The 13,782-nt window shown below is 48.9% G+C and overlaps 2 protein-coding genes across 7 annotated transcripts in view; one reads left to right on the forward strand and one right to left on the reverse strand.

The window, feature by feature from the left end:
- LOC135903397 (RNA-binding protein Musashi homolog Rbp6-like) overlaps positions 1-13,782 on the forward strand; it is a 1,054,134-nt gene that overhangs the window by 324,341 nt on the left and 716,011 nt on the right. The window lies entirely within an intron of this gene.
- LOC135903398 (uncharacterized) overlaps positions 1-13,782 on the reverse strand; it is a 267,763-nt gene that overhangs the window by 243,853 nt on the left and 10,128 nt on the right. The window lies entirely within an intron of this gene.

A 13,782-nucleotide genomic window follows, 5' to 3' on the forward strand; every position in this document is an offset into this window, starting at 1 on the left:
GAAGGCAGTCTTTTCGCGATCTCTCTCGTCGACTTCTATTTGCCAGTAGCCAGACTTGAGGTCCATCGATGAGAAGTATTTAGCGTTGCAGAGCCGATCCGATGCGTCGTCTATCCGTGGAAGGGGGTACACATCTTTCTTCGTGATCTTGTTCAGTCGACGATAGTCGACGCAGAAGCGTAGGGTTCCGTCCTTTTTCTTTACCAGGACTACAGGAGAGGCCCACGGGCTTTTCGACGGCTGGATGATGTCGTCGCGCAGCATTTCGTCGACTTGTTGCCTAATAGCTTCACGTTCTCGCGTCGAAACTCGGTAAGGGCTCTGGCGGAGTGGTCGAGCGCTCTCTTCGGTTATTATGCGATGCTTTGCAACTGGTGTTTGTCGAATCCTCGATGACGTCGAAAAGCAGTCTTTGTATCGTCGGAGAAGACTTCTGATCTGTTGCTGCTTACTCATAGCAAGACTTGGATTCACGTCGAAGTCTGGTTCGGGGACAATGCTCATCGGGGTAGATGCGGCTGAATCCGAGAGGACAAAGGCATTGCTGGTTTCCACAATTTCCTCGATGTATGCGATTGTCGTGCCCTTGTTGATGTGCTTTAACTCTTGGCTGAAGTTGCTGAGCATAACTTCCACCTGCCCTCCGTGGAGTCGAGCGATCCCTCTTGCGACGGAAATTTCACGGTCGAGCAGTAGATGTTGGTCGCCCTCGATGACGCCTTCTATGTCAGCGGGTGTTTGAGTGCCGACGGAAATAATAATGCTGGCGCGCGGTGGGATGCTCACTTGATCTTCGAGCACACTCAAGGCGTGGTGACTACGACAGCTCTCCGGCGGTATCGCTTGATCTTGTGACAGCGTTATCGACTTCGACTTCAGGTCGATGACTGCGTCATGTTGACTCAGGAAGTCCATGCCGAGAATGACGTCTCGTGAGCACTGTTGGAGGACAACGAAGGTGGCAGGGTAAGTCCGGTCATGAACGGTAATTCTTGCCGTGCAGATCCCAGTCGGCGTAATCAGGTGTCCTCCAGCGGTGCGTATTTGAGGGCCTTCCCATGCAGTCTTAACTTTCCTCAACTGGGCGGCGATGGATCCACTCATGACGGAGTAATCGGCTCCTGTGTCTACTAAGGCGGTGACTGCGTGGCCGTCGAGTAGCACGTCGAGGTCGGTGGTTCTTTGTCTGGCATTACAGTTAGGTCTCGGCGTCGGATCACGGCTGCGTCGTGTTGAACTGAAGTTGGAACGTCGCGTCGTCAAGTCGTCGTTCGTCGGGTTAGTCTTGCCTTCCTGATTTCGTCGGGACGGCGGCGTGTCGTTGTTATGTCGTCGAGATCGTTTCGTCGTCGTCTTCGTCGGCGGCGGAGGATCTTCGTCAGTTCGACGAACAGCAACCGCACCTCCATCGGTTGCTGCTTTTAGTTTTCCGGATATGGGCTCGCTAACCGGCCCCGGGCTGGGCCAGTGTATGGTCGGCGCTGCGGCGACAGGTAGCGGCCTGGTGACGGCGAACGGCACGGCCGTCGAGGGCTCCACTGAGTAGCGGCGAGGTAATCGGCGATGTCACGTGGGCGCTCGCCAAGCTGTGGACGCGGCGCATTTACGGCGAACCCTCGCAGTCCCATCTGCCGGTAGGGACATCGTCGGTAGACATGACCCGCTTCTCCGCAGTGGTAGCAGAGCGGGCGGTGGTCAGGTGCGCGCCAAATGTCCGTCTTCCTCGCGTAGGTGCGCTGGGCGACGGGTGGTCGTGCTGGCGGTGGCGGCGGCGGACGACGGAACTGCGGCGTGACAGGGCCCTGGCGCGGTCGCGGAGGGGGTCCTTGACGGCGTGCGACGGCGGCGTAGGTCATCGCTTCTGGCTGGGGTTGCGGTAATTGAGGTTGCACCTCCGGAACTCCAAGCGACCGCTGAACCTCATCTTTGACGATGTCAGCGATCGAGGCCACTTGAGGCTGCGACGACGGCAGGACCTTGCGCAGATCTTCGCGCACAATGACCCTGAAGGTCTCTTGAAGGTCGTCCGAACCTAGTCCTTGGATGGCATACTGCGGCGTGTGCCCCTGGCGGTTATATTGCCGGGTGCGGATCTCCAGAGTTTTCTCGATCGTCGATGCCTCTGCAGAAAACTCAGCCACAGTCTTCGGTGGGTTACGAATAAGTCCGGCGAAAAGGTCTTGCTTGACACCGCGCATCAGGAAGCGAACTTTTTTCTCCTCTGACATTTCCGGGTCGGCGTGCCGGAAAAGACGGGCCATCTCCTCCGTGAAGATTGCGATCGTCTCGTTTGGCAGCTGCACTCTGGTTTCTAGTAGAGCTTGGGCTCGCTCTTTTCGCACAACGCTTGTAAACGTGTGCAAGAAGCCGCTTCGGAAAAGGTCCCACGTCGTTATGGTGGCTTCCCGATTCTCGAACCACGTTCTGGCGGCGTCTTCCAATGCGAAATAGACATGCCGCAGCTTGTCGTCGCTGTCCCAACTGTTAAACTTAGCTACCCTCTCATACGTTTCGAGCCAGGTTTCCGGATCCTCGAATGTTGATCCGCGGAACGTCGGAGGTTCCCTGGGCTGCTGCAGCACGATGGGGGACGCTGGGGCTGCCATTGGGGTTGCCTTGTTCACAATCTTCTTGGTCTTCTCAGGTAGAAGTTCGTGCTCCGGGGGCAGCTGTTGAAGACGGCGGCTTGCTCGATGCTCCGGGACTACGTTGGTGTTCTCTTTGTGCTCCGGGCTTGGATCACGGCTTGTCGGGGGCGTCCGGTACATGAACGAAAAGCACCTCCACCAGATGTCACGTGGTAGTGACGGTGAAGAAAGAAGCAATACGGTGGAATACAAAACTAGCTTTTATTGGGCGAACCTGTGCCCACAAAAACAGGCTACACTTATAGCACAACGATAGCGGCGAACACGGTCGGCAATCGTCGGAAAAACTGATCAGCGGGTCAAGCGCGTCGGCTTTTATAGATCAGTCGTCAAATGTTCCAGATTAACTGATGGGACCCGCGTGTCTTCCACAAAGTTCTACACCATTCGTGTCACGCGATGAAATCTGATAACACAAGGTTCGGCGACAACAGACACGCGGATAGAAGCGTCGATAACTTTCCAGAAACATCGGATACATGCAGGCGCGTCCCTCGCTCTGCGATTACAGTTGTTAAGCGGCGAAACGTGGTTGCCCGATAAAGATAAGTACACGTGTCAATATAAAGGCAGAACCTCTAAAAGCAGTTTCAGAACACATAATCCCACCATTTGCACATATTTGTAACCTTATTTTGAGCACTGGAACGTTCCCGGAGAAATTGCAAATTGCTAGAGCATCCGTTGTTCACAAACGGGGTAATGAAAATGGCATGAATAACTACAGGCCCATTTCCGTTTTGCCCATTTTTTCAAAAATTATAGGACGTGTCATATATGTACGAATTGCAAACTTTTGTAGCTTAAAAAAATTATAACCGAACATCAATACGGATTTCAGAAGAACAAGTGTACTGAAAAGGCCTTGTTATCTATTAAAGATCAAATTATTGAACATTTTGAGCAAAAAACATCACACAATTGGAATATTTCTCGACTTTAAGAAAGCTTTTGACTCGATCAAGCATGAAATTATTTTGCAAAAGCTGAATGAATATGGAATAAGAGGTACGCCCCTTAATTTAATAAAAGGTTACCTTGCTAATCGGTTTCGGTATACAGATATGCAGCACTCGAAGTTACAAATGGGCAAGATCAAGTACGGCGTCCCACAGGGTTCTATACTTGGGCCACTTCTATTCTTGTTTTATATAAATGACATCGTAAACGTACCTCTAACACCAGATATTATATTATATGCCGATGACACTAACGTCTTTTTTTCGGGTCAGGATACGTCTACTCTAGTACAAGAAGCGAACCTTTGGCTTAGCAATTTGTCGCTATGGCTGAGAACAAATAAGCTGGAATTAAACATTAGGAAAACAAAGTACATCAGTTTTTAAACCTCGGAACCATTGTATTCTCCGCAATACGCAGCTCACATTCCAAGGAGCTTTGATTGAGTGCGTCCAGACTCAAAAAGTTCTAGGCGTTATCTTTCACGAAACATTGAGTTGGTCCAATCACATAGATAATCTTCGCACCCACATATCGCGATCCATTGGCATTATTGGCAAAATCAGATGTTTACTACCCCTCTGGGTGACAAAGCAGCTTTACTACACTTTTGTTTACTCGCGCATACATTACTGCCTATTAATCTGGGGCACAACAACAAAAACAAATAAAGATAGTATTCACAGGCTCCAAAAAAGAATGTTGCGTATAATCGAAAATGTTCCGCGCCGAACGCCTTCAGCTATACTTTTCCATAAATACAGCATATTAAAAATCGAAAATATATTTCATAAAAAAGCTTGCGACAGTCATGTACAATCAAATTAAATCGCACGCAGATGTATTTCAGGATACCTACTCGCGGAAAGCACACACGTATAATCTTAGGAAAGCCACCTATTACAGTGAAAGGATTCGAACCAACTACGGGAAGCAAAAACTAACGCAGCTTACTCTTTCATTTTTAAACTCTAACGTGACGGCCATGAGCATAGTGAATGAAAGCAGATCAGTAGCAATTTAAAAAAAATATATATACATGCTTATCTAATGCCGCTTTAAACATGACATTTTTTTTTCTCTTTCTCTTCCGTGTAAGACTTCCTTATATTGTATACTTTCTTCCAGAACTGTATTGTGCCTCAAAATTCAGCCATGAAAATTTCTTGTCGACAAGCTGTTCATAGCAATTATGTTCTAGTTCACTTATTAAAAGCATGGCTTAGTTCTTTCTTTTTTTTCTGCATTTATGTATTACATGATGTATAAGTGTTACATTATGTGTGTTATGTAGTATTATATTTATGTATTATGTATTACAGGCTGAGTGTACTGCAATAATTTTGTTTTTCTTTTCTTTTTTTTCCCTTTTTTACTACATTGATGTATTAGATAGTGACTCGCTGAGTGTTGTGCAATATCGTGGTCTGGGCGGGGATTGGCGCATTGTCAGGCATTCAGTTGCCTTTTCGCCACCTCTTCCCGCTGTACCACTGGATATGTATGCTGAACTGATGATGAAATAAACCATTCATTCATTCATATACCGGGACATTTTTTCTGACAGCCCAGCGTGACGAATCGGGGACCACACCAGCACAGTAGATCCAGGTGCACAAACGCCGTTGATTGTGTTGGGAGGTCGGGAAGCTAGCATAGGCAATTTCGCGTGCTTGGGTTGACCTGGTGTTGGCCTAAAGTTCATATACGCTGGCCTCTGCTGCGGTGGATGGAAGGGGCGAGTGAGAAAACGCACTCGAAGGAAAGGGAGCGAGTAAAGCCAGAAGTAATACCCTATGGGCACCGTGTGAGCCATAACCTCAAGAAGGTTGCTACCAGATATGGCATTCCGGTTGTCTTTTCGGCTTCCAACAAGTTAGCTCAATTGTGCCCCCGGATCACCCGCGAGGGGCCGCGGGGCTGCCAGAAGCAGCACGCCAAACATTTCAGGGACTACGTTGAAGGGGTGGTCTACGAAATATCCCTAGATTGCGGCAAGTCATACGTAGGACAAACGGGACGTTGTATTAATGACAGAATGAGGGAGCACGCTAATAGCATCGACAAGAGTGAGAACGCGTATCTTCCTGCGCACTGTAAAGCCTGTCGTTGTAGGCCATGCTGGCCATGTCGTTGTAGGCCATGGCAGAAGTAGGGACCAAACTGCAAGGGAGTTGTTGGAAGCGTTTTATATTAAAAAGAAAGAGTCTGATTGTGTCAGCGATACATCTATCGTATTATATTCCGCAGAAATGTGCTTCATCCAAAGCATGTTATCATGACCACGTTGTTCTGTCACACCTTGGCTCCCTGCGCATGAGCGGAAGTTGTATTTTCTTCTATACGTTTCTTCAGGCTGTCATTAAACAGTTGGTAGTTTGGCGCTTCACTGTCTCCCTTTCTTCTGTCCCTTTTCCAGAAATGTATTTTGCGCCACAAAGTATACCTAGGAAATCTAAGCACCAACTTGCCCAAGAAGAAGTCCTTTTGGGACTTTTGAAAGGCATGTCCGGCCACGGTCAATGAGCAGTCAGCGTGGAATTCCGTGTTCTAAAATCACGTTGTGTAAAACAAAATCGGTGAAATCTGTGGCGCAGCTTGTTGGAAGCGCTCTAGTGATAGCGTAGCGCGTGGCGTAATCTGTCGCCACAAAGACCCCACTGTTGCCAGACGTGGATAGAGGGTAAGGGCAAAATAAATGTGCCAGCCAACGCGAAAGAACGGCTCCCACGAGGCGTCGAGTGGTTGAAGGCACCCGACAGGGAACGTCTAAGGTGTTTTTGGGCGCTGGCATTTCTCACCCGCCGCAATCTATTTCTGCACGGAGCGAGCAAGGCCTGGCCACAGGAAGCGCTGGCGAAACCAGTCGTAAGTGCCGCACACGCCGAGGTGATGGGTGGTTGGTTAGTGGTGAAGTTCATCAAGAACAGAGGACCGGAGGTGCTTAGGAATGACGAGGAGTAGGGCAGGACTGTCGAGGGAACGTTGTGGCGGTATAATGCACCATTCCGGAGGACAAACAAGGGAAGGGACGCATCGGAAGGCGAAGATTACAAGCGATCAATGATAGCGCGCAAGGTGGCATCAAAGGCTTTGCTCGTAGGCTACGCGGAGCAGTTGAGAAACGCGGAAAACGCAAGCGTCGGTATCGGTGTCAGGGACGGCGGATGGTTCATCCACTGGATAAGCTATAAACAGTCTGCGTCTTGATGTAGGCGGCCCGACTTTTACACTACTGCTATATAGGAATATTCTTGTAGCCGCAGAGCCCGGCGACGAAGCCGTCCGGTAGGATCCTTCACTGAAGAAAGCCAGCCGAGCGCGTGATGGCCCGTTATTGCAGAGAAATACTTGCCATACAAATACGGGCGCATTCTGGAAACTTTCCAGAAGAGAGCCAGGCATTCTGTAATCAGATAGTTGCGCTCCGCTACTGTGAGGACGCGGCTAGCGTAGGTCATAACATGATCTTGTCCCTGTTGGCGTCGGGTTAAGACAGCTATGATCCCGTGACCACTGCAATGACATCGGTACGGACCTGTAAAGAAGAGGATGGGTCAAAGTGCGCGAGTATAAGTGGCATCGTGAGAATGGTGTTGAGGTGGGCAAAAGGTGGCAGCTAGAGCGGGACCCCACGTAAATGGCACATCCTTCTTCAGAAGACAAGTAAGTAGTCGGGCAATCGCTGCGAAATCTTTCACCAACCGTCAGAAGTAGGAGCACAGTCCAACAAAAGTTCGGACAACTTTGACATCCTGAGGTAAAGGAAAAGACTTGACAGCACGAAGTTTCTCCGTGTGTGGTCGAATATCGGAAGCGTCGACGAGGTGGCGCAGCACTGTAATCTGCCGGTGACCAAAGTGACTTTTTGAGTTGGAGCCCAACTTTGAGGAAGACTTGCAGAATAGTCGATTAGAGCTCAAGATGTATCTCAAACGCACACGGGCAAATAAGAGAACGTCGTCTAGATATCAAAGGTATGTTGACCATTTCAGCCCTTGACCAAAAGGGTCCATCATACGTTCCAATGTTGCTGCGGCGTTGCATAGACCGAATGGCATCTTTGTATTGATATAGACTACCAGGGGTGACGAACATGGTCTTCTCTTGGTCCTATTCAACCCCAGAAATCTGCCAATAGGAAGACCGATGGTCTATTGATGAAAAGTACTGTTTGGAGACAATCGAGGACGTCAATGCGAGGCAAGAATGAACATCTTTTTAAAGATTTCGTTTAGATGACTATAATCTACACATCATCATCGTTTTCAGCCTATCTAAGTCCACTGCAGGACGAAGGCCTCTCCCTGCGATATTTAATTAGCCTTGTCTTGTGCCGAAAGATTCCAACAAGCGCCCCCTAATTCCATAATTTTATCGCTCCACCTAGTTTCCTGCCGTACTCGACCGCGTTTCCCTTCTCTTGGTATCCATTCCGTTACCCTAATGATCCAACGGTTGTCTAACCTGCGCAATACGTGACCTGCCCAGCTGCATTTTTTCTCTCATCATCATCATCACCATCATCATCATCATCATCCTGGTTACGCCCACTGCAGGGCAAAGGCCTCTCCCATACTTCTCCAACAACCCCGGTCATGTACTAATTGTGGCCATGCCGTCCCTGCAAACTTCTTAATCTCATCCGCCCACCTAACTTTCTGCCGCCTCCTGCTACGCTTCGCTTCTCTTGGAATCCAGTCCGTATCCCTTAATGACCATCGGTTATCTTCCCTCCTCTTTACATGTCCTGCCCATGCCGATTTCTTTTTCTTGATTTCAACTAAGATGTCATTACCTCGCGTTTGTTCCCTCACCCAATCTGCTCTTTTCTTATCCCTTAACGTTACACCTATCATTCTTCTTTCCATAGCTCGTTGCGTCGTCCTCAATTTGAGTAGAACCATTTTCGTAAGCCTCCAGGTTTCTGCCCCGTAGGTGAGTACTGGTAAGACACAGCTATTATACACTTTTCTCTTGAGGGATAATGGCAACTGCTGTTCATGATCTGAGAATGCCTGCCAAACGCACCCCAGCCCATTCTTATTCTTCTGGTTATTTCTGTCTCATGATCCGGATCCGCAGACACTACCTGCCCTAAGTAGATGTATTCCCTTACGACTTCCAGTGCCTCGCTGCCTATTGTAAATTGCTGTTCTCTTCCGAGACTGTTAAACATTACTTTAGTTTTCTGCAGATTAATCTTTAGACCCACTCTTCTGCTTTGCCTCTCTAGGTCAGTGAGCATGCATTGCAGTTGGTCCCCTGAGTTACTCAGCAAGGCAATATCATCAGCGAATCGCAAGTTACTAAGGTATTCTCCATTAACTTTTATCCCCATCTCTTCCCAATCCAGGTCTCTGAATACCTCCTGTAAACACGCTGTGAATAGCATTGGAGAGATCGTATCTCCCTGTCTGACGCCTTTCTTTATTGGGAATTTGTTGCTTTCTTTATGGAGGACTACGGTGGCTGTGGAGCCGCTATAGATATCTTTCAGTATTCTTACATACGGCTCGTCTACACCCTGATTCCGTAATGCCTCCATGACTGCTGAGGTTTCGACAGAATCAAACGCTTTCTCGTAATCAATGAAAGCTATATATAAGGGTTCGTTATATTCCGCACATTTCTCTATCACCTGATTGATAGTGTGAATATGATCTATTGTTGAGTAGCCTTTACGGAATCCTGCCTGGTCCTTTGGTTGACAGAAGTCTAAGGTGTTCCTGGTTCTATTTGCGATTACCTTAGCAAATAGTTTGTAGGCAACGGACAGTAAGCTGATCGGTCTATAATTTTTCAAGTCTTTGGCGTCCCCTTTGTTATGGATTAGCATTATGTTAGCGTTTTTCCGAAATTCCGGCACGCTCGACGTTATGAGGCATTGCGTATACAGGGTGGCCAGTTTCTCTTGAACAATCTGCCCACCATCCTTCAACAAATCTGCTGTTACCTGATCCTCCCCAGCTGCCTTCCCCCTTTGCATATCTCCCAAGGCTTTCTTTACTTAGGAGAATGTTATTCGTCTGAAACCGTGTTGGGTCTTGTGTCCCCGTGGCTTTGAACGTGGCCTCACCGATGAGACTGCAGGCTGCACCTGAGTCGACCTCAAACTACAAGAACTTGCCATGTATGCGTAGCTTAATCATGACCTTCTGTTTGCTGGTCGCGTCCCCTAAGGAGTTCAGATACCAAAGCGCACCGCAAGGTGCTAAGGCTGTTGTCGGAACGCCTTGTCGTGGATTCTCGACATTGTTATGCCTCCTAGTTCTTGCCCTTTTCGGCCTCTTTATGCGCGCTTTTTCAATGTGCCCGCGTTTCTTTCAGTAGTTGCAGGAAGCTGTCTGAGACTTGCAAGTGTCAAGACTATGTTGCGCGTCACAACGCCAACAGCGTTGACTCTTCTTTTGGGTATATGTACTGGAGCTACCTTGCTTTTCTGTCTTGCAGTGCTGGTGTCGTGAATGTCTTTAAATTCGGCCTTCACGTCTTTATGATCTTCGACGTCGTTTTCAGCTCGCAGTTTAGAAGTCAAACGCTCTCTTGAACGTCAAGTCCTTTTCTGCGAACAACCGTTGCTGGACCTGCTCTTTCCGGAGGCCACAAACGAAACGGTCAAACAACTTTACGTCAAGGGGCAGCATTGTCGGATTCGTAGCCGTCTCTGCACTGGTTCCAAAATTACAATCAGCTGCTAGTTTCTTGACAGCTGTCGCGTAATCATTGACTGTTGCACCGTGCAGTTAGTCACCTCGTTGGAAGCGTGCCCTGCTGAAGACTTCAGAAGGTTGTGGAACAAAAATGCGCCGTGAGCACCTCGACTTTGTCCTCGTAATTCACTTGGCCGGGCTGCTTGGATTCTGCGAGAGCGCACACAACGTCATAAATCTGTCCCCCGCACAACGCTAGCAGATGAGCACGTTTTTTTGGAAGTGTCCGTAATGTCGTTAGCTTCGAAAAAGAACTCAAGCCTCCCATACCAGGTTCTCCAGCAGCCGGAGCTGCAACTGAACTCGGATAGCCGACCAAAGTCAGGCTTAGCGATATCGATCCTTGACGTCGGTGAAGTGCCGGTGGGTCCAGAATGTTCCCCGTCGCCAATTGTTACGTCTCTACAGCCATGGTTGGCTGCCGACGATTTATTAAGTCAAGGAAACGTATACATGGTAGTTCAGGCGTAGGAGCCAGCACTGGCGAGGCGTTCGTTCCATGAGGCGCGCCAAAACCGCCAGTGCCTTCGCACGCGCACTTCACTGTATTGTCGTCTTCCGGCGACACGTTACTCGCCAAAGATGCGCACACAACGAAAGTGCAGCACGCGTGGATAGGCTACCGTATAGCAGCGTTTAAAAATTCCCATTCATTCTTGAAAGGAGAAATGGATGGAAAACAGCCCTCTTAATGCCTCGAGCAGGCCGAAGCTTCCCGGCTTGTTCCTGTCTCACCAAACAGCGGTGCGCAGCCGCACGAATCTCAGTGGAAAGGCAAGTTGGAACCGTCCTGAATCCACAACACGCGCTTCCTTAAGCGGTCGTTAGCCCAGCGGCCGGTTTCGCCTATGTAGACCTTCGCGGCTGAGAGGAACTTTCTTCAACAACGAAGCCTGCCAAGGTAAAAAGTGAGGCTGTGTCTCTGTGCAAGGAACTCAACTTGCCTAAACTTGTGAAATCTATTATTGATCGCAGAGGTAATAGGTTGGAAACATTTTTCGCTGTCACGACGCATAAACCGGAAAGGTCAGTTAGGTCAGTTGTGACTATATCGCTGTTACAGTCGGGGATCGCGGGAAATTTCTGAGGCCTATTATATTAACAAACATGTTCACTGGTACGTGAGTCAGTGGGTGTGCGCGATAAGCAGACCACGCTTTTGCGCATATGTCAGCCCTAATCTAGCTCTTTTAATCTACCAAACATCCTTGCATCTCGTTACTTATAAATTTTTATTGGTGGTTCATTGACCTAGCGATGTGACCTGTGTCTCTGATACAGCGTGTGATAACCAGATCACCTTGAGTACATATCCGCGTGTACTTGACCAGTAAATCCAGTTCAGCTCTCGTGTTTATCCTTTTGCTAATCCTTGGTTATTAATTTTTTCCCCACTTCGATGCTTCGCGCTGCAAATCATGCAATGAAATTCAACCATGCGAAAGCGTACCATCGCGCAACAGTGAGATTCGCTCCTCACTAAAGCCCCTTAAACTTCGTAAAGTACTGCCACGCTTCCTCCTAGTAATGCCGCCTCCTCCTCGCGCGCTCTGCCCGAGACCGACGCCGCGTTGCTATTGGCCTAATTGCATCACGTGGGCCCTCGCGCCGTGCATCAGCGTCATTTTCGCTCGAGGAGCGTCTACGGAGTGGCGAGGAACGCATGTTGGCACCATTGCTAAGCTCGAGCAGTGTAGGCGGCGCCACGGTCGAGGAGGGAGCGTGAAAGAGAGGAGAAACGAGGAGGGGTGAAGGCAGAGGAGGAGAATGTCACTACTTTACGAAGTTTGAGGGCTTTACTCCTCGCCACTGGCGGTGTGCCAGCTTTGAGCGCCGAAGCACGACGTCACCCGTCCCTGTATTCTTATTGGCTCCTGAGATGCAAAGTCACACCCGCCCACTCTCTCCCTTCTTTGTTCCTCCCCTCCTCATGTGACGTCGCGCACTTTCCTCCTCCTCTCCGACGCCGCGAGTACACCAATGGAGGCCGCCGAGTTTTCGTTTACATGATCGTTCTAATGCGAATGCATTAAAACAGCTGAGTTCCGTGGCACTGCTATTGTTGGTGAAAAAGCCAACATTCGCATGGGATATGCTCGTCTGCAGCGGTATCAGTGTTCGTACAACGGATGTTTCCGATTTATATTTATGCAGTCTAGGAATGCTGGCTCAGAAATCTCATATTTGGTCCATTGTATGCTTCACTCAGCCTGGTGATGACTCGTGGCGAGCTTTGCTGCCCCTAAATGACACTAAATGACACAAAACTAGCTCTTTTCACATTAAGTATTTTCCAGACTCTTCTGGTCCGCTGGCTGCTTCGCCAATGTCTAGCGTTGCGTTCCAACTTCCCTGGTGGGGCGACCTGAGCGACGCATTCAAATTATCCAAAGGTCATTGAGGAACTTTACCGGCGCATCTTGCTGGCAATTTACGTCACTAGGAAAGAGTCGTTTAGGCTCCAGAAGACAAAGTTATCGTAGTGGCCACTAAAACCTCGCTAAATTGAGCGACTTTGTCTTTAACTTCCGAAAACTGACCTAGCTTCATTACCACATACGTGTAAAATCGCGCGTCTCTATAGTCTAAACTATAGACGTTGTTGGAAGGCAATCGATAACTAAAGCAGAGTATGTAATGCGTTAAGCTGAGTATTTAGATGAACTAATTAGAAGCCGGTTGCGGCCGCGAAGAGTTGCTAATATGAAGTGATTTCTCTTCATGACGCGACACAAATGGTCCGCAGTATAAGGGCCCTTGAGAAGCGCGTCGCGTCCACCCAACAGCTAAGCTGAGCGCACTTTATAAACGATGGTAACTGACGAATGTGTAATGTATTTGCTCGGCTGAACAGGCGTTTTTCTTTCTCCTCGTTCAACCACACTAGCTGGGCTCCTACGTGCTACCCGGAGCGGGCACCCTCGCAGCGGCGGCGCCGTGATGGCGCCAAACCAGGCGATCTCCATTGTTTATTCACGCCGAACATCTGCCGCGACCGAGCGCCGTCCTCGTGGCGCGCCGGGCGTGGTGCGTGCGCGGCCGAGTCTTCCTGTTCGCCACGCTGCACGCAGCCGCGTGGCTATGGCGTGCTCAGGTCGCAGGTTCAATCCTCGTCCACACCTTTGCCAAAGAAATTCGGGACTATTTGATTTCTGAACCGAGCTAGATTACCGCAGCAGGCTGAGTGCCATGCCACAGGAACCTTGAAACTACCCACAGATGTGTCAATCAATCAATCTCTATTAGAGATATCAATCTCTATCTAAATGACGTCGTAAGTATATGCCCAGAAGTAAAATTCGTCATTTGCGCAGATGATACGAGTATATTTTTGTCAGCAAAAGAAACCAACCAAATAGTTCGCGATGCCAACGAAATCCTGGGTAAACTTGAAAAGTAAACAGAAGAAAATGCCTTAAAAATAAATGTACGAAAAACAAGTGCAATTTTATTTCACGCTA

The sequence above is a fragment of the Dermacentor albipictus genome, chromosome 2, assembly GCF_038994185.2.
Source record: "Dermacentor albipictus isolate Rhodes 1998 colony chromosome 2, USDA_Dalb.pri_finalv2, whole genome shotgun sequence".
Lineage (NCBI taxonomy): Eukaryota > Metazoa > Arthropoda > Arachnida > Ixodida > Ixodidae > Dermacentor > Dermacentor albipictus.